This window comes from Bos grunniens, chromosome 5, assembly GCF_055505025.1.
Source record: "Bos grunniens cultivar Pamir isolate PY7600 chromosome 5, Bosgru_T2T1.0, whole genome shotgun sequence".
NCBI lineage: Eukaryota > Metazoa > Chordata > Mammalia > Artiodactyla > Bovidae > Bos > Bos grunniens.
In genome coordinates this window covers 34136446-34156974 of record NC_141169.1, presented here as the reverse complement: position 1 = coordinate 34156974, position 20529 = coordinate 34136446, and the positions used below count along the sequence as shown (strand labels likewise).

Here is a 20529-nt window from a genome sequence, read left to right as displayed (position 1 = left end):
CTCTAAATAGACATTTTCTCCCTTTCAAAAAAATCTACTTGACTTTCCATATATCAGAAGAAGAGTTAAAATGTGTTGGCAAATAATTCATTCTGTTATGAAAATGTATAAAGCAGACAACATTCTGAAAGTTAAGTGAGAAAACAGATTAAAAAATCAGTCCAGAATTAAGAGTTCTTTGCCTCTTTAATATTTATAACACCGATGGGCTCTCCAGTAACCAATCAAAAGGAATGCTAGATGCTAGATTGCAACAGTTGTGTCAATTTCCTATTTCTGGGGGAAAAAAAAAAAGGACTAAACATTGTTGTTTGAGAAAATCTTATGTTGATGCAAGAAATTAAACATTAAGCAAAGTGTCCAATTATCCATTTCTCTTTTCCTTTTCAAATAGGCTCATTTCGTCTATTAACTTTAACATGGTATGTTTACTTTCATTTGTCTTTTAGTTCTGCTTCTTTATTTTTCAGAGTTACCTTGCAACTTTGTCCATGATCGGATGAAAAGTATTATGGTCTAGGGGAAAAATGATAACAAATACACTAATTTGTTGTCAACTGAAGCTCCAATACTTTGGCTACCTGATGCGAAGAGCTGACTCATTGGAAAAGACCCTGAGACTGGGAAAGATATAAGGCAGAAGGAGAAGGGGACAACAGAGGTTGAGATGGTTGGATGATATCACCAACTCAATGGACATGAGTTTGAGCAAACTCTGGGAGATGGTGAAGGACGGGGAAGCCTGGTGAGCTACAGTCCATAGGGTTGCAGAGTTGGACATGACTGAGCAACTGACCAACAACACTAATTTAAATTTCAGATGAATTTAAAGAATATTTCTTTTCAAGTTATTTCCATCATTTAATTATCTTTCCAACTTAAGATTTTTTTCTGTTTGCAAAGTTATCAGATGAGTATAAAATTAAGAAAGCAAAAACCTGTGCTAATTGTTAGAAAATGAAATATTTGTGTTCTAGCAAAATTTAATAGTACAATTTTATTTCATAGTATATCTTCATGCAAAATAGAGTGGAGATAAATGAATAAATACCAACAGTTTTACCTCTCAAATTTTAAGTCTTGGCATCCATATAACTCTTATGTTCTTCAAGTTCACTAAGTAATTATAGCAAATTAGCATGCTGAATTAAAATGAAAAGTACACATAAGAGACTTCTATGAAGAGTTTTATATTTTTTTAGAACCTACTCTAATTGCAAAATTCTTACCAGAAAACTTTCCTGACATTGACTCAAAAGTCAAATATACATAGATAAAAACTAACTTGACAAAAGTTGGCTAAATTAAAATGACTTAGGAACATTTTTATTGTTCAATTATTTTCCCCCTAGATATCTGACATATTTGGACGTGCAAAGATTAACAAAGAAATGTATGGTTTGGTCTTGACAAAACTCATAGTAACTTTCCTTTCACAAGGAAAATACAGACTTAAGCATTATAGTTTTATGTTCTGAATATTTCTTAAATCATATCATTATGTAATTTCATATACATTTGGCAGTAGGTCTATTCTCTTTTGATTTTTAAAACATGAAAATGCCACATAATCTGATAGGATCTAATTTGGTACAAGCATCAGTGTACAAAGAGGTAATGAACCAGAATATGTACAGACTTTTAAAAAAATGAATAAAATGACAAATATGTGGATAGTGAATAATGAAGCAAGTCTGAAGAATGAAATGACAGATATTATGATCCTTTTCGTAAGGAATTCATAGAAGTGCCACCAAGAACAGAGGTGGTTGAGGTGGGAAGTTGGTGAGACTTGGTTGAGGTGGGAAGTTGGTTTGCAAGGTGAAATATATGTCCACTTAAAGAGATACCCAGCTTCCAGATTACAATATGATTAATATTAGCAGAATTATATCATATACTCCAGGACTCTAGAAGAGGAAAAGTCCCCAGGGGGCTAAGATCATCCAAGATGACTTGAGGGAGCCTACTGATCTTGAAGAGGGCCTTAAAGTCTGGGTGAGACTCCAATGGGCAGAGATGAAAGGGAGAGCCATTTTGGACACAAAAGGTAGAAATGCTAGAAGCATATTCTGGCAACAGTGAAAACTAGTCTGGCTGCAGCAGAGACTTTTCAGAGAAAAACAGATTGGAATGGAATACTTTAGGCTATAAAAGGCATTAAATCTAGAGAACTCAGATTTCTGTGATCAAGATCTCTTGAAAGCTTCTGAAGAAAATCATAGGATCAGCAGGGAGGGATACAGGTGGGATGATAGGGTAGAGATGGAGAAGAGTTCAAGAAGGATGCTGAGGAGGCTGACTGCTGGCTTGGCTTTGGTGATATTTACCTGAGAATAATGGCAGAAGAGAAGGCAAATGGAAAGGATTTGAAGTGGGGTCAATGGTAGTTTGACTCTTTCTTGTACTACTGTTTCTATTTATCACTTTCACTAGATCACAACACATGGTGTGAATTTTATGTGATACTTCTCTTAGAAATAAGAAACTTGTAATGAAACCTTTATATTTCTTTATATAGAGAAAGAGAATATATGGTGGTAACTCATCCACTTCAGCACCCCATCAATCTGTGGTTCTCATTTTCAAATACTACAGAGAAGATCCTAGAATGTATATCCCAATATGTTATCTAATAAAAGTACAAACTTTCTGACTCAAACTGATTCAGATCATACCCATGCATTAAATCAGATTTTTTTTTCTTGCCTGTATTTAAAAGCACTACTCATCTTGTTTCAAATTTCTACCTTCATCAATGTCTTTGAAGGAAAAGTTCCAGCTAGATAAAGTTAAAAATTGATCAACAATATATATATCCTTTAGCCAGACTATGGCATTTTGCAATGACATAGGGAAAGATAACATCTTGTTCTCATAATTGCACCCAAATTTCTAATTTTAGTCACTGGACAAAATAATACTTGGAAATACAATGTGGTTATAGCCAAATTGGAAGAATATGGGTAGAAACAGTAATGACTAAGAAACAAAATCACCTAATCTTTAATAATTTTGTATTGCCTTTGTATCTGTATTCAAGTGCTTTTCTTTGCTCCTACTTTAATTTCCCTTTAGGTCACCTACCTTTTTCCTTGCTTCTGTTTCTTTTTAACTTTTCTGTGCTACATTGTATTTTTTGTACTCTATTTTTAATTGGAAGATAATTGCTTTACAGTGTTGTGTTAGTTTCTGTCTTGCGACAATGTGAATCAGCCTTAAGCATACATATATCCCCTCCCTCTTGAACCTCCCTTCCACCCCCTCTATCCCACACCTCTAGGTTGTCACAGAGCACTGGGTTGAGCTCTCTGGATTGAGCAACTTCCCACCAACTATTTATTTTACATATGGTAATATATATGTTTCAAAGTTATTCTCTCAATTGCTATACTGTCTTTACGAGGCCTTATGCTTCAATAAGTTATCTTTTACAATTTCTAGGTTTTAGATTTTTGAACCCAAAATTGAACACAGTTGATCAGTTGCCAAGATTATAGATCTGTCCTCATCCTACAATATTAGTGCTTCCAAACACAGACAATATGTGAATTAATCCAACTGTTTTTTACAGTATTGTAGGTAATCAGCTACAATGACCAAGCCATTCCTAGAAATGGAAGACACTAGCATAACTGCAATTAGAAACAAGACTTTGATTACTTCCTTTTAACTTAGGATTTATTCTCTGGCTTTTGAGTTTCCGGCTTCCAAGGACAAAGAGCATTTGTGATCTTTACTGATGTCACTCTTTGGCCCTCCAAATTCTTCATCTTATCTTAGTATGAATACATTTTTTTAAAAAGAAGAAAAACCATATAGAAATGTTGCATAATTCTTCCTAAATCATTCAAATTACAGAATTCATGTTATCTTGGAGGTGATCTGAGTACATAGGTCCTTTGATTCATCTGCAGAGAGAGGGAAGCATAGATGTGCTATAGGTCTCTCTCTTCATAGTTATGAAATTATTAATCTCAACTTACAGAAAAAAATAAGGACTACAAGAAGAAAAAACTGTAAATATGACCCTCAAAAGCCACATACGAAATTAACTGTTAACATAGAAATACAAATGAATAATTTTCTTATTCTTCTTCGGCAGAGGATTCAAAAATGCTTTTTAAATTTTTAAAAAATCCAAAAGCAGATTTCTGAACTGTCATACATTTTTCAATGTTCCTATTTCACAAAATAACACCTCAACACACATATAATACAAGTGACTTTATGAAGAGCCTTATTTGATGATACCTTCTAAAAGTCTAAATTTGGGACCCTCTCAAATGTGAGTTCTCAAAAGGCTGCCCAGCCTGGCCCCAGGGAAAGGCTCTGCTTTTCTGTTCAGAAAAAAAAAAAAATTCCCGAACCAAGAGAACAACAATGACCCACATGTGCTGAGGAAATTGCTTGATGGATGGCGTCCCCCTGTCTTGAATCCAGCCTAAACCACCTTTACAGTTATACAATGGAGCATTCTGGAAATGTTTGAATAGTCACCGTGTTGCAAAATTAGCAAACAAGTTTGGGGCAGGTTGACAAATTTACAGACTTGGCCACAGACCTAAATAAAAATTCCTTTAGTCTCAGCTGATGAAAAAAAAAAAAAGACTAGTTAGAAGACAGCTTACGTTGTTCATGTTTTGTTTTCTTCATTTTGCCTTTCAAGCAACTAAGATCCTTCTGGTCCATTTCATTTCTTGATCCCACATTGAAACGATGCAGAGAAAAGGGTATCTCAAGTTCATTCTAGGCTTCTGCCTGAGCGGCTACACCAAAGTGAAGAAAGATAAGATCTGTGGGGCCTGTGGATAATTATAACTTAAATAATGTACTGAAATTCTAAGTGTTAATTGTTGTTGTTTAGTTACAAAGTTGTGAACATGAACTGCAGCATGCCAGGTTTCCCTGTCCATCACCATTTTTTCCTAGAGTTTGTCCAAGTTCATGTCCATTGAGTCAGTGATGCCATCCAACCATCTCATCCTCTGTTGCCCCCTTCTCCTCTTGCCCTCCATCTTTCCTTGCATCAGGGTCTTTTCCAGTGGGTTGGCTTTTCACATCAGGGGGCCAAAGTATTGGAGCTTCAGCTTCAGCACCAGTCCTTCCTTGCTTTATATGATTCCTATCATGTAAAATGCCTGCTTGAGAAAATAGCACTACTAGGAGACAGTGATTAAATTATAACAGCACTTCCTAAATAAATCACCTTGATAATTTAAGTTTTTCACACAGAATACAGTGTTAACATTGTGCTAAGACTGCCTTTCTAACAAACAGCAATTAATGTTTTAAAAACTACATACTATCTGGGCGCAGCACATTAATTTTCGTTGCTTTCTCCCTTCCCTTTCCTTTCAAAGCAAATTCCCTTCCAAAACAATTTCTGGGCATTTGGATTTTGTAATTTCATCAGTGATTGGACTTTGTAATTCTGACGTCATCTTGCCTGGATTGGACAACCAATAGTTTCTTAAGCTGGGACCCGATAGGCTGCCAGGCTAAACTGGGAGGAGATAGACAGCAAAGGAGACAAAAAAAAATCACCCAGCAGGATTATTAAAGGGAAGGGGCTCTCCAAAAAGGGAATGACACAAATCCATCCTGTACGAGAATCAGTGTCCCTAATAACAAAAGATATGCTTAAGTTGGCCTCTCCAGAATTTTGAAACCAGGCAAGCAAGTCTACGCTAAGGTGTTCTTCAAAGGAATTTGAGCTGAGTGAGACTTATAATAGTGATGTTGACATTTCTTAATGGACTTTTCTGGGAATGCAGATGATTTCCTGAGTCAGATCTCAGTAAGCGAGGGGGCAGCTCTCTCTCTCTGCTGAGCTGTAAGCAACCCCCAGGGCCAGGTCATGGTGAGGTCAGAGCTCTTTGCAGCATGTTGACAGATGTGCTGTCCTCTGCTACAAGGGTTAGCAGGAGCCAACATGGCAAGATTCACTGAACTATTTGTACTTTATGGGTTTTAGGAGTTAGGAATTATACTTCCTGGAGGGCTGGGTAACACCAGACTTTACTTAAATATAGGAAAGCTGACTCAGAAAAAGTAAATGTCTTGACCTCATTCAGCAGGACAGCAGTCAAGAGGGACATTTGGGCAGATGGTATACTCAGGAGGTTTGGGGATAAATTCGAGTATGTCTAGACAGCCAAGTTAGATTAGTTGTAAATAATTTCTTTTGTTTGTTTACCTTAATATTAGACTATGCCTGTTCACAGCAGGTATTGCATAAATGATGAATGAGTGAAAGTCCTTATTAAAGGTGCTGTCTCAATGTGTGCATCCAAAACAATTCTTTAGAACTTATTTAAAGGTTGCAACGAGAAACAGTATAATTATTCTAAATGAGGATCATGCCGCATATTAAAAGGGAGTAGTTCCTTCTTGTGCTCAGAGACAGTTGTGAGATGGTATGGTGAATGTCCATACTACATGCAAGGAGCCATTAGTCCTTTTATAGAAAGCTGGATTCCTGGAATATTAAGCAGTAATCACCAATCATGTGTTCAAAGAATATTCAAATAATAATAAGGGCATGAGAAAATTCTAATTATAATAAGTTTTGAAAAGCAAGATACAAAATCTAACAATAATATGTTCCCAGTGTTGTTTTTAAAATTATACATTAATATATAAAAACATACGATATATATTTTTTCAAGGGAAAGGGAAAAATGCCTTAGAGAATACATATCAGAATATAAAGAGTGGTTATTTCCAGATTGTGAAAATGTTGATAATCTTTCTTTTCTCATCTATCAGATCAGATCAGATCAGTCGCTCAGTCATGTCCGACTCTTTGCGACCCCATGAATCGTAGCACGCCAGGCCTCCCTGTGTATGGATTACTTTTACTATGAGAAAAACAATAAATACTATTAAAATACTAGCTTTTGTAAAAATTGTTAATCAATCCCAGACATTAGCCACAAACTAAATCTCTATTTTTAGTGAGAATATTTTGGATGCTTGACCAGAAACAATCAACTCTCTTTAAAAAAAAAAAAAAAAATTCAGTTCTGAATGGGCATTTCAGTTATTTAAGGTATAGATAAAATTATCCATGTCCAGTTTATTCTGGAGGGATAGATTGTTTCTCTTCCCAATCAGCAAGAGGTACTGTAATAACTCTCAAAATATTATTGAGAAAAATAGAGATATTTAAATATATTTGGAGCCTCAATGTTTTCTCATAATGCTGTGAGACAGTCAGTTTCTGTTACAGCCTAGTAAGTAGTCATCTTCATTTATTCATTCAGTAAGTATTATTGAACACCTATGTGCCAGGCTTTATGGTAGGGGCTAAGGCAAGATAGCCCCTACCATAAAGCCTGGCACATAAGTGTTCAATAATACTTATTGAATGAATAAATGAAGATGACTGCTTAATTTAAAGGCTCAAGAGACAGTTTTCCATGACAGTTAACCTGGGGTATGCTCTAATGCACATTAATGAAGTCTCCTTTATGTACAGTTGGGAAGGGCCCCTGGAGGAGGAAATGGCAACCCACTCCAGTATTTTTGCCTAGAGAATCCCATGGACAGAGGAGCCTGATGGGCTACAGTCCATGGGGTTGCAAAAAGTCGGACATGACTGAGCAACTAATACTTTAATAATTAATAATAAAGCAAGATAGACAAAAATATAAGATCCAGTCTCTGTTCTCAAGAAGCCCTGGTCTCTCCAGGGAATCTGCTTAAGTAGGTCAGGATGCTATAATGAGGTATGTGAAGTGCCCAGGGGAATGGGGAGGGGAGTCAAAGAAGTGCAGCACCCAACTCAGCTTGAAAAGGACAGAGAAGACTTACCAGAGAGGTGACAGCTGGGCTTAGACTGAAAGAATAAACAAGAGCTGGCTAGGATCGATGACGTGGGGAGCAGACTGCAGGTAGAGAGACAGCACAAGAAAAAGCAAGAAGGCAAGAAGCAGCTCCCAGCTGTCTGGTGTCCCTGGAATGTTAAAAAAAAAACTTGACTGGCAAAGTCACTGGTGGGATCACAGGGGGTTAGGGCTCCATGTTTTTTCTCTATTCTGTTCAGTTCAGATGAGTTCATTTAAAAAGACTAGCCCAGCAATGCCACATAGAGCTCACAATTTCAGATATGTGAAGAAAATGTGCTTTGTCAGGAATGGTGATAGTTTAAGGCTACTGCAAACAGTAATAACAGCCACCAGGGTAGCGTGAGGCAATTCTTTCCTGCACTGTGGGAGCTGGGGTCACTGCTTTGTGTTTGCACCATCAGGGCTGTTGTATTATAATTTTCCTAAGAACAGAAAAATTCACGTTCATGAGGTATTTTGCTTAAAATGATGTAAATACATTATTTGTTGTTGAGTCACCAAGTTGTATCCGTCTCTTTGCAACCCCATGGACTGCAGCACGCCAGGCTTCTCTGTCCCTCACCATCTCCTGGAGTTTGTCCAAGGTCATGTCCGTTAAATCGGTGATGCTATCCAACCATCTCATCCTCTGTGGTCCCCTTCTCCTCCTGCCTTCAATCTTTCCCAGCTTCAGGGTCTTTTCAAATGAGTCAATTCTTCTCATCAGGTGGCCAAATAACTGGAGATTCCGCTTCAGCATCAGTCCTTCCAATGAATATTCAGGGTTGATTTCCTTTAAGATTGACTGGTTTGATCTCCTTGCAGTTCAAGAGACTCTCAAGGGTCTTCTCCAACACCACAGTACAAAAGCATCAATTCTTCAGTGCTCTGCCTTCTTTATGGCCCACCTCTCACATAACTACCATAATTATAAGACTTACAGGAATTGAATTTTTAACTATAGAAATCTTGACCCTTTCTTTAGTTATTCCTAGATATTTGAAGATTATATTTTAAGTTGCAATCTAAGGTTCAATCTATTTAAACTTCTCTCTTTTTTCCTTTTTCAAAGTTTTTATTAATTTGATTGCAAAAAATGTATGTCCATCATGGTAAAGATGGTATATTTTCTAAGGCTATCAAAACAGAGAGAATTTTGTATCAAAGATGGCCAGAAAGCAGACATAAACTTTTTAATATGGATAAAACTAGGGCAAATTGTTTTGGTCAAAAAGAATTCCTACCATCTTTTAAATATTAAAACGGCAGGAAAGTATTATTACTGTGTTTTTGTACTGTCCTGGTACACTTTCCTTAATTATTTTAAAATACATCTAAGTGAGGATTGATAACCAAGTAAATTATATATGAGTAATATACTTAGTAATATTAATGTCCTAACTTTCAAGTGTCTACAGTCTCTAATTCTTTTTTTTATAGTATCTAGTATAGTGTAATAAATAACAATTGAAAGACTGATACTTGCTTTTTAATGATGGGTGATCTGATTTTTACATGCACATAAGACAATCATGGTGATGCAAATAATTTTGCTTGTGGCCTTTTTTCAATTTTAAAAGACTGATGACATTTCCTTTGAAACTTATGACTTTTAACAGCTTTTTCAGAGGAAGCCTCAGAGGAGTTCACATTTTCTGTCTTGAAACAGTCTCTATTCATCCCTTCTAATCTTTGACACCCAAAGGATTTGAATGGCTAAACAAGGTCTCTCTCTTTTGTTATGCTAACATTTTCCATTGCACTTGATTCTAAAGATTTGGGTTCCTGGTCTAACTCCATCATTTACTAGCTGTGGAACTATCAACTCAGTAAACTCTGTGGGCCTTTGTTTTCTCATTTACAAAGAGTATATAATTCCTGAGGTGACAACAAGCCCACCGGAAGAAGTAAATGAAATTCACCCATTCATCTATTGAGGATCTACTGTGTGATGGAAAAACACTTATAAACATAACTATAGTTCATACTGGCAAAACAGTTATTTCTTTCTTCCCATAGAGTCCCTTTTGCCACCATTTGAACCACAAAACTTAGAAATGTAAATAGATGGTAACTATATTTATATAACTGTCAAAGAAATAGCAAAGTGGTTTTCCACTAGAGACTCTTTGGATGTAAAATTCTGATCATTGACATAAAATTCCTATCCTGAATATTTAAATAACTCATCAAAATTTTAGCAAGCTAAAAGGTGAATAACAGAATGAATTGTTTTTAATCTTTTTTTTTTTCCTTTCCTTTTCCTGTTTTCTATCAGTCAATTAGCAATCAGTCATTTAGGGTGTAAACACTGAACACCTCTTATGTATGCTCCTATAACCGTGCCCATCAGTGTTTCCCTGTCTTTAGTCTCTCCTTCTACTTCTGAACATCTGGCTGTTTCTTCTGACAAACCCCGAGTCACAAGAATGACTGGAGAGCTTTACAGTTGGGTTGAGATATACAAGAGTTCTGTGGCTATCTATATATATCTTTTAAATTATATATTCTACATTACATATACGAAAGATCTGTATCTATGTTTACATTTATATCTATTAGGATTCACAGTGCTTTTTTCCCCTTTTAAAACAAACTTAGCTTTTGTCCTTTGGTTCATATGCTAGGGCACTATAAGTGCACTGTTGTTTTCTCACTGTAATTCCCAATTCTTCTACCAAACATGGAGTTGCCCTATGAAATGGAGAGCACATTGACTCTGGAGTCCAAATTCAAGGATTTGGATCTAAATCCTATCCTGCTGCCTACTAGTTGAAGGACTTTACAAAGCAGAGTTATTCCCTCCCTCCTCTGTGCTGTCTCTGCTTTCTAAAAGCTTTGCTACCATGCCAACATGCTCTCTTAGTATATTTGTCTACAGTAGCTTCTAGGCTGTGAAGTCCTCAGGAGCAGACACTGTGTCTCATTTAGTGTAGTTGAATCTAGTATAGGTTCTGGACTTTGACTGCCTAGACTTTAATCTGATTCTTATCGCTTCATAATCGTCTGACTTTGGGCAAGTTGTTTTTTATCTCCATGTCTCAGTTTCCTCTTTTGTAAAAAGGAGATAATAATGCCTCCCTCACCCTGCTGTTGTGGAGATTAACAAGTCCCTATTTGTAGAACATTTAGAAGAGTTTCTGACACATAATAAATATTATGTATTTGTTATATGTGTATGCTTAAAGAATTGTCTCTAACCTCGAAAGCTAATATGGTACTTATTTTCTTTGTTGAAAAGTAGATAAAGAAATTTAAATATTCTAGAACTCAGTCTTTAAAATTGTGCCTAATAAGAACCATTATGACCGTGAGGATGAAATGAGATAATGGATATTTAAGCATTATAGACATAAAAAGTATTTTTGTGGCTGTTTGGTTATAAGGGCAATGTGACATTAGCAAAATCATTCATAGAATTAAATTGGTTTCAACACCTTTTGGTTTGAAAGTATTGTCACTGTTTATTAGAGTATTATTTCATCTGTTAAACTATTGATTAGTGCTGTTGAAAAGCTAGAAAACGGCAGGTTTTGACCCTGACCCGTGGAATCTCAGAAAGCAACCTCATAATAAGATACCGTTTGCAATACATGTTTTTGTTTAACATTAACCAACCTGTGAAGCTGAACAGTACCACGGTACATATTTACCTCTGAATGTGTCCTCAAGAGACAGTGTTTAAACATGCAAATGTGCTGGTAGATCTAGGGAGGTTTGATTTGGCTTGCTTTAGATTTTTTTTTTCCTATAAGATTGACGAAACACGAAGACCCCCAAATGTACCAAGACACATGTTTCAGATGCCACAATAAATGATTAACCTTTTGCTTACACTATGGGATTTGAGATTGCTGGCCTTCTTGTACTAATTCTCAAATTGTCCACCCACATAGGTTTGTCTAATCAGGACCAGTTGATTCAAAGGTAAGACCTTTTTAATCATTATGAATCAGTGTCTGGATAAGCTGGCAACATGAATGGATGACTGGCTCTCTTTGAGGCAGCTTCTTGATCAAAGAAGGACCCTACAACTTCCATTTCCTTATCTCTTAAATGCAGGGAAGTCTTATAAGCATGCTCATATTCTACTTCTCACTAATTTCCAGTTAACTTGTATAAGACTGCTTAGATTTGAGTTGAAGTTTAAATGACTAGCACGTCAAATTTTTTATTTTTTTATTACCTCCAGGTCAATTTATTCTTGGAAATTTAGAGATAAGGAAACATATATGCAGGTGTTTTCATACAGAAAGCTTTATAGAAACGAAAAACAACATTAAAAATCTTTAGTAGTCTTATCAAACATTCTTATGCTTTTTGGGAAACAGGACATTTTTTCCTGGGTGGTATGGGTAGAAATGGAAATAAACACAATGCTGGTAAAAGTTGGTGCTATCCATCCTGATATTTTACTTTCTGTCCATCTTTTCCTCTTTCAAACAGTTGGTCTTCCAATTGCTGACATAATGAACTGTTCTCACATGAGTGTACTTGTACTGACATCAAGTCCTGTCTTTCTCCTAAACAGAATAATGTTGAAGTATATTTATTATATCAATAATGTCTCGAGACTTAATACTTATCTAGACTACTAAGACTCATGGTCTCAACGATGTGGTTTAATTTTCAGAAGATAAATTTAGTTGTTTTTTAAATCTGCCCATTTGGTGGTAGGATAACAATAACTAGTCTGTTGTATTGCTCATTGTCCAATGTGTCACCATGTAGACTGGTTTTCCTGGTGCAATTGTTAAGTAAACAAGATTTTTATCACTCCCATGCCCGATTATGAAAAGCATCAACAGGAGAGAGAGCTACAATATGAAACAGAAAAAAAAATGAGACTGCAGTGAGTTGTTGAAAGTATCTCCCAAAGATTTTTCTCCATGTTTTTTGGTCATGTATTTGTCATAGGAAATACAGCTTAAATATTTCTTTTATATCTGGTATAGATAGTATTTACTGCACTAATATAAGGATTTAGAAGTATGTGGCAAAGAGATGAAACACATGTTTAGATGTCTTCTCACTCCAGCTAAAATGAAAAATATAAGACTCTTTTTATTTTTTTCTAGGATTTTAGTGAATAAAAGTGTTCAGTTTCCATATGCATTGTCACCAAATTTAGACCTACCCATGAGGAATGTCTAGGTATACGTACAGGTCATTTTCAAAGTGTAGAAACAGATGCAGTCATATGGCCTCCTGAGTTTCCACCGCAAATGCTTAAGAAACAATTTTCTTTCAAAGCTTTGCATTATCTCATCTAATCATACTTAGTTATTCTCTGTTGTGACCACTAAAATTATATTTGAGAATAATTGTACATCAGATAGTATGCCTACATTGAGCAGATTTGGTAGGGGAGGAATAACTTTTCAGAGATTCTATTTATAAAAAGTTAAAAAGCACCTATCTCGATCTCTGTGTATAGCCCTATGGATCAAATGGAAATGGTCTTTGTTTTGTATCTTGGATAGACTGATAAATTAAGACATTTTATTTTCTATTATATTGCTTTTTCCTTCTTTTTTGTTCTTATTTTTGCAAGGAACACAGTAACTTTGGGTGTTCATTTGAAGGACTGATGTTGAAGCTGAAACTCCAATACTTTGGCCACCTAATGCAAAGAGCTGACTCATTTGAAAAGACCCTGATGCTGGGCAAGATTGAGGGCAGGAGGAGAAGGGGACGACAGAGGATGAGATGGTTGGATGGCATCACCAACTCGACAGACGTGGGTTTGGGTGGACTCCAAGAGTTGGTGATGGACAGGGAGGCCTGGCATGCTGCAGTTCATGGGGTCACAAAGAGTCGGACACAACTGAGCAACTGAACTGAACACAGTAACTTATTAAAGAAGATATATGCATTTGTTACTTACTTTTCCACAAATGGGATCATATATGTACAGATATATGCCAGGCTCCTCTGCCCATCGGATTTTCCAGGCAAGAATATTGGAGTGGGTTGCCCTGCCCTCCTCCAGGGGATCTTCCCAACCCAGAGATTGAACCCTCAGTCTCTTATATCTCCTGCATATGGAGGCAGATTCTTTACCACTAGCGCCACCTCTATAGAAGTAAGCAAATATTAGTTGTTGCTGTTGGTTGTATATTTTTAAGTACTTGAACCATATGAAATAGCCTAGGAATTTAATGTTTTTATGAGAACCCTCTTAAACAGTAGATTATTTTTGACTCAGAAGAGCAATTATCATGTACTAAGTGAAGTCACTCAGTCGTGTCCAATTCTTTGTGACCCCACGGATTGTAGCCCACTATGCTCTTCCATAAACATTTCATTCTGTATTCTTGGCTGAAAACCAGGTGGCAAATTTAATTCCTCGGCCTACTAGCAAACATTCCAGGAATAGCCTCCAAACTTTTGTTATTTGCAATATTCACAGATCCCCAGGAGAAATAACTTCCTTTCGTGGGCTCCTTTGAGAGAATAACATTGAAACATGTATATTACCATATGTGAAACAAATCACCAGTCCAGGTTCGACGCATGAGACAAGGCACTCAGGGCTGGTTCACTGGGATGACCCTGAGGGATGGGATGGGATGGGGAGGGAGGTGGGAAGGGGGTCCAGGATGGGGGACGCATGTACACCCCTGGCTGACTCATGTCAATGTATGGCAAAAACCACCACAATATTGTAAAGTAATTAGCCTCCAATTAAATTAATTAATTAAAAATAAAAGTCAGCCTTTTAAGCATTAGCATTCATTGTCTTGTGTTAACTTGCCTTGGAGTTAACATTTCAAACATAGGAAACCCTGAAAACATATATATTCATAAGAGAAATACTGACATGCTCTCGATGCTTCCAGCTACCTCTGCCTGCTGTGATGTCTGTTTACTCTGGTCTGGTATTTATTAAAATATACAAATTTGCCATAGCAACCATTGCAACACAAAGCCTATATGTGTTTCTAAGATAAGGAGAACCTTTTTTTTTTTTTTTAAAGAAACATACAAAAATATGCTAGTTGTCCAAGTACAGATTAGATATTCTGCAAAATGGAAATGTGTATAGTAATAACATTTTTATATGGAACCATAAGAATATTTTTAAATACTTAGACTGTTTCTAAGTACCTATTATTGCTACCACTATTATTTTTTAAAAAAGAAATCTGAAAGTTGTGGTGTATTTGGATATATAACAGTGAATCTGGCAAAGAAGACAGACACAGCAGTGTAAGAATTTGAGTTAATGGCTATCATTTTACAAAAAATACATGATTTGTAAATATAATGTCTTATTTTTATTTTCCATGACATTTGACATTTTGTTTTCAAGTTTATTTGTTAAAAGTGAACATTGTAGAGCCTGAAAAAACCCACTCTATATCTTTTTAAAGAACAAGTAAAAAACATTCCTTCTCTTTTTATGCTGAAAAAGTGATTTGTGCTTTATTGTCAGGAGAGCAGGTGACTGGGCCTTCCTTTGGCCTCAATATTTGGTATATTTGTTGCCTTAAACCCCATGAAATTTGAAGCCCAACACACTTGACTATTTCCATGCTTTCCCTATTCAAAAGTGGGTTGCCTCCATCTATTTTTCTCACTTAATTTTGGTAGAGAATAAAGGAATAAAAAAAAATATTCACAATGAATTCACATAGGTTATTGAATCATTTTTTCTAATTTTTTTATAAAACTTAATAAATCTGGAAACTGAGGACATATACCTATATTAGTTTTATTGAAAGAATTACAAAGAGACACAAGTTAGCTTTTTATTTCAATTCAGATCAAAATTCTTAAAAAGTAAGTAGGTAGAAAGCAATAGCTCAGAGGGATTGAGGAATCTGGGTATAGAATAACTTCTCACCAATTGAGAGCATTAAACTTCTGAAAAGTCCATGAGAGGAGAATTCCAGGTTGCATAATTCAATATCTTAAGGGAAGATATGTTTTACAGGGTTAGGGCCAAGCCTGAGTGAATCCGCAAAATACTTTTACACTCATATAAGTAAAAATATCACCGATGATATTATTACATATTTTAAATTGATGATGATAAATACAGTTAAATTCCAACTCCTCACCTTTTGCCCATGAAAATGTCCCTAGAATCTTAAATTTTGCTGTTGCATAGCAGATTATAACAAAAAATTAACTATTATTTACCCTGGTGGCTCAGTGGTAAAGAATCTGCCTGCCAATGCTGGAGATGCAGGTTTGACCCCTGGGTCTGGAAAATCCCCTGGAGTAGGAAATGGCAATCACTCCAGTATTCTTGCCTGAGAAATCCAATGGACTGAGGAGCCTAGAGGGTTATAGCCCGTGGGGTCAAAAAGAGTCAGACACGACTTAGTGACTAAACAACAAAATCAATTACTTAATGAGATAATAGAAACTTATTATGAATAGAAGCTAAATGTCGTTTGAAAAGTATTTTCTAGTATATATGGCTAATATAAGCATAAGGTGTTAATTCTCTTACCTTTTCAACAAATAGAACAAAGGGAAATCAAACTAAAGTTAAATGTTGATAGGTTTTGGGAAAGTTTTGCTTTTGACCTTCACCTTGGAAAATAAAACCTGAATTCTCATCTGGCATAATAGCAGGGAAAGCTTATAAGTATGACTGTCATAATCCATCTGAGCATCTTCTCTTATGGGATAATCAAAGGGTTTGGGTCATTCCTCTTCGGGGAGTCTTTTGTCAACTATTGGTAGACTGTAGGGGCATGTTGATGGGTTCCACCACACTAGAGTGTTAAAGAAGGCAGCTTAGTCAAATCACAAAACCAATGAATCACCTCTGCACAAGTCACATTTTCAATCGCTCCAACCCCATTTCTCCATTTTATTTAAATATTATTTAATATTGATTTTTTTAACTTGAAAACTAACTTGTTTTTAGACAAACCAAAGTGCATTGTTCCTTAGACATGATGTTTTTAAATTGGAGGATAACTGCTTTACAATGCTGTGCTGTTTTCTTCTGTGCAACAAAGTGAATCAGTCATAAGTATATTTATGTGAATCAGCCATAAGTATATTTATATCTCCCCCCTTTTGAACCTATGCCCCAATCCCACCCCTGTAGGTCTAGATGATTTTTTAAGTGTCCTTGGCAATAAAGTTTCCCAAAATGGAATGTTTCATTACATAACTTAGCTTATATACTGTATTTCATCTTTATTTCTTACTAAGGAATATTTCAAAGTTATACAAATGTTGGTGGAATAATATACAGAAACCTTACATATATGCACTATCAGCTTCAACAATTATCAGCCAGGGTTAATCTCATTATGTGTAAACAACCACTCCATTATTTTAAGGCAAATCCCAAATATGTTAACTTCCAAGTAAACATATCTTTGTGTATCAGTAATAGAAAAGTACGCTTCTAAAAATGCAGTCACATAGCAGAGCTTTTAAAATCAAAACAACCCCTACTATTTACTGGTGATGTCTTGCAATCTTAGAGAAAGTTGAGCAAGCACCTGGGTTAGTAGATCAATACACATTTTGAAACCATACTGAAAGGGCACTCCAGGTTGGCCAGATTCTATCTGGAAGAAATGTTCAGTAAATTACAGATACTATGAGGAAGGATATTTGTGCAAAACTGCACAAAATGTAGCCGGCAGGACAGGACCCTCAAGGAAACAGGCAAAGAAATGACAACAAAGTGCAATTTTTCTTTAAAACAGAAGCAATTTACAAGAGTTAGATTGAAGAAGGCAGAAGATTAGAGTTTTAGGGTGACATTTTTAAGGTTGTATAAATTAACAAAATTCAGAATATTGAAAATTCTATCAGACATATGATTGGGATTTATCATCAAATAAATTACATGAGGTTAAAAAAAGAGAGAGATAAAGTGTGGTTGAACCTCTGGGTTAAAACAGACTTAGGAGAAATATCAACCAATGAGTGTGTTCACCTGTTTCATTCAGATTCAAACACAGTAAGGGTAAAACAAAAGAGAGAATCAGGTATTTGAACACTGCCTGAATATTTGATAATATTAAGGAAACATTGGTTTACTTAAGGTGTGATGACATTTTAGCTATTTTTAAAGACTTCTTATCTTTTTGAGATACATCCTGAATCATGTATGGACCAAATGGTATGATGACTGAGATCTGCTTAGAAATAACCTGGTAATGATTATGGAGAAGGCAATGGCACCCCACTCCAATACTCTTGCCTGGCAAATTCCATGGACGGAGGAGCCTGGTAGGCTGCAATCCATGGGGTCTCTAAGAGTCAGATGCGACTGAGTGACTTCACTTTGACTTTCCACTTTCATGCATTGGAGAAGGAAATGGCAACCCACTCCAGTGTTCTTGCCTGGAGAATCCCAGGGATGGGGGAGCCTGGTGGGCTGCCGTCTATGGGGTCGCACAGAGTCGGACACGACTGAAGTGACTTAGCAGCAGCAGGGAGGAAAGGCTTGGGTATAGGTGAAATGCAACAGACAAGTATTAACAACTGTTGAAGTTAGATAGAGTTACAGAATATCATTCTCTACTTTGAAATATGTTAAAGATTTCCATATTAAACATGGTTAAGTTTCCTAGTTCAGAACTACTACATGTATTTCCCTTGATATTTCTCCAAGAAGTTTAAAAGCAGAAGGAAGACACTGTAAAGTTCTTCAACCAACCAGAAATTTCTATTAACTGGCACCTTTGAATTTGGCCATTACAGATGAAGTTCATGATGGTGAGCCCAGGGCACTCTGAAACATTGAAAGATTAAATTACATTTGATAAGACTGTGATTTTAAAATGAATCTTGCTATGTTCTAATTCTTTGAAAATCAGCAATCCATAGAAGGTACAATTTCCCCTTAATCAGAACACTGTATTCCTCAGTCATTTAACAGAGGTTTTCCTGGTGGCTCAGACGGTAAAGCGTCTGCCTGCAATGCAGGAGACCGGGGTTCGATTCCTGGGTCGGAAAGATCCCCTGGAGAAGGAAATGGCAATTCACTCCAGCACTCTTGCCTGGAAAATCCCATGAACGGAGGAGCCTGATAGGCTACAGTCCATGGGGTTGCAAAGAATCGGATACGACTGAGCGACTTCACTTTTCACTTTCCATATCCTTAGTTAGACTAAGGAGACTTTTGAGCAAATGTTCTTCCTCTGTGACTGTGAAATTTGTACAGATCCATGTACATATGTGCACTTCACCTAATATTGAGAACTCCTTTAGAAGATGTTGTTATTCTGAAACAACTCTAGAGTTGTTCCAATAGAGTTTCAACCACTTAATAAAAGAGTAATTATTTACGGTGTGGCCCTAAATAGGAAAAAGTCAAAATTTGTATGGGACCCTTTATTCCAGACTCAGTATATTTTGCTATTTATTTAAAGTATAGCTGTTCTGTTTGTAATTGCATGCTATGGTCTAAACACATCCTTTTTAGGTCTGTAATTCAAAACACAAAAGGAGTTTGTTTAGACATAAGTGTAACCAGAAAAAGAGCTAATAGTTATGCCCTTGATTTGATTGAAGCCATGCTTCAGTAAAATGTCAACCAATTTGTAGGGAAGCATTAGAACTCTAATAATTTGGTATTATGTAGCTCGAATAACCAATTAATTCATGGAAATTTTCACTTGTCTGAGGCTACAGGTTGTGTCTGTGAATAGCTTCAAGGATAGATGATTCATCATGAGACTATTTTAATTACTCTTTGTAGCTAATATCTAGGATTTGTTCCCTTCTTTATAAAAATTCATCCATCACTTGATTATTTCTTACTAAAACTAAAATCTGTGCCAAACCACACATATTTCCATAGATTTAAGAAGGGAAGAATCATTCTGTTTCCATTTGTTTGTATACAGTCTCAGTGGGTGGGCCACTGGAGACTCTCTCTTCCTTGCTGACAGGCAGAGAGGGACTCTGTTCCTCCTTGTGATATCGATTAGGGTTGAAAGATGCAGAGAAGTCTAAACAATCAAGTTTTCTTCATCCTCCACTCACATCATTATCCTGTTAATTTTGTAAAGTCTGAAATCTCTTATTTAAGTTCTCACTAGTAATAAACATATTCATGACAGCCCAACATTATGCCAGGGACTTGTATCAAGTCAGTAATATCCTAACCTTTGTTCTTGTTCAGTCGTTAAGTCGTGTCTGACTCTTTGTGACCCTGTGGATTGCACCACGCCAGCCTTCCCTGTCCTTCACTCTCTCCTGGAGTTTGCTCACATTTATGTTCACTGAGTTGATGATGCCATATTATCTCCCCATTTTTCACGTGGGGCAACTGATGATCAAAAAGATGGAGTAACTTATCCAAAGACCAAAGCTGGTGAAGGACTGGCTGAGCAGGACATGCATACCCCCATGTCTGACTGCAGAATCCAGTTCAATGTCCATGGAGTACCTACTCCATGTTGAACACTATTTCTAATAGGGTCCCTGTCACCAAGTAATGGACCTAAACTGGAGGGCTCAGCAAAAGAGTTGGGGCAAATAGAGCAGGTGTCATGGAGGAAAAATGGTATGGCTTCCGAGGTGAGAGGGGTCCAGGCAGGAGTAATGGTTTCAGAAGTTTGGACCCAAAAAAGCAAAATGACTACAGTCTACTTTATCTCAAATGTAATGTTCGTGCAGAGTCTGTCTGAGGTTGGCCTTGACCACCAGTTAAGGAGTTTGAACATTCTGTAATTCTAGTATAAAAAGTAATGTAAAGCATTGG

At 36.4% G+C, this 20529-nt stretch overlaps 1 protein-coding gene across 1 annotated transcript in view; it reads right to left on the bottom strand.

Moving 5' to 3' along the window:
* Positions 1-20529, bottom strand: part of SLC38A4 (solute carrier family 38 member 4) — an 84488-nt gene that overhangs the window by 50356 nt on the left and 13603 nt on the right. The gene's annotated exons all lie outside the window — the stretch shown is intronic.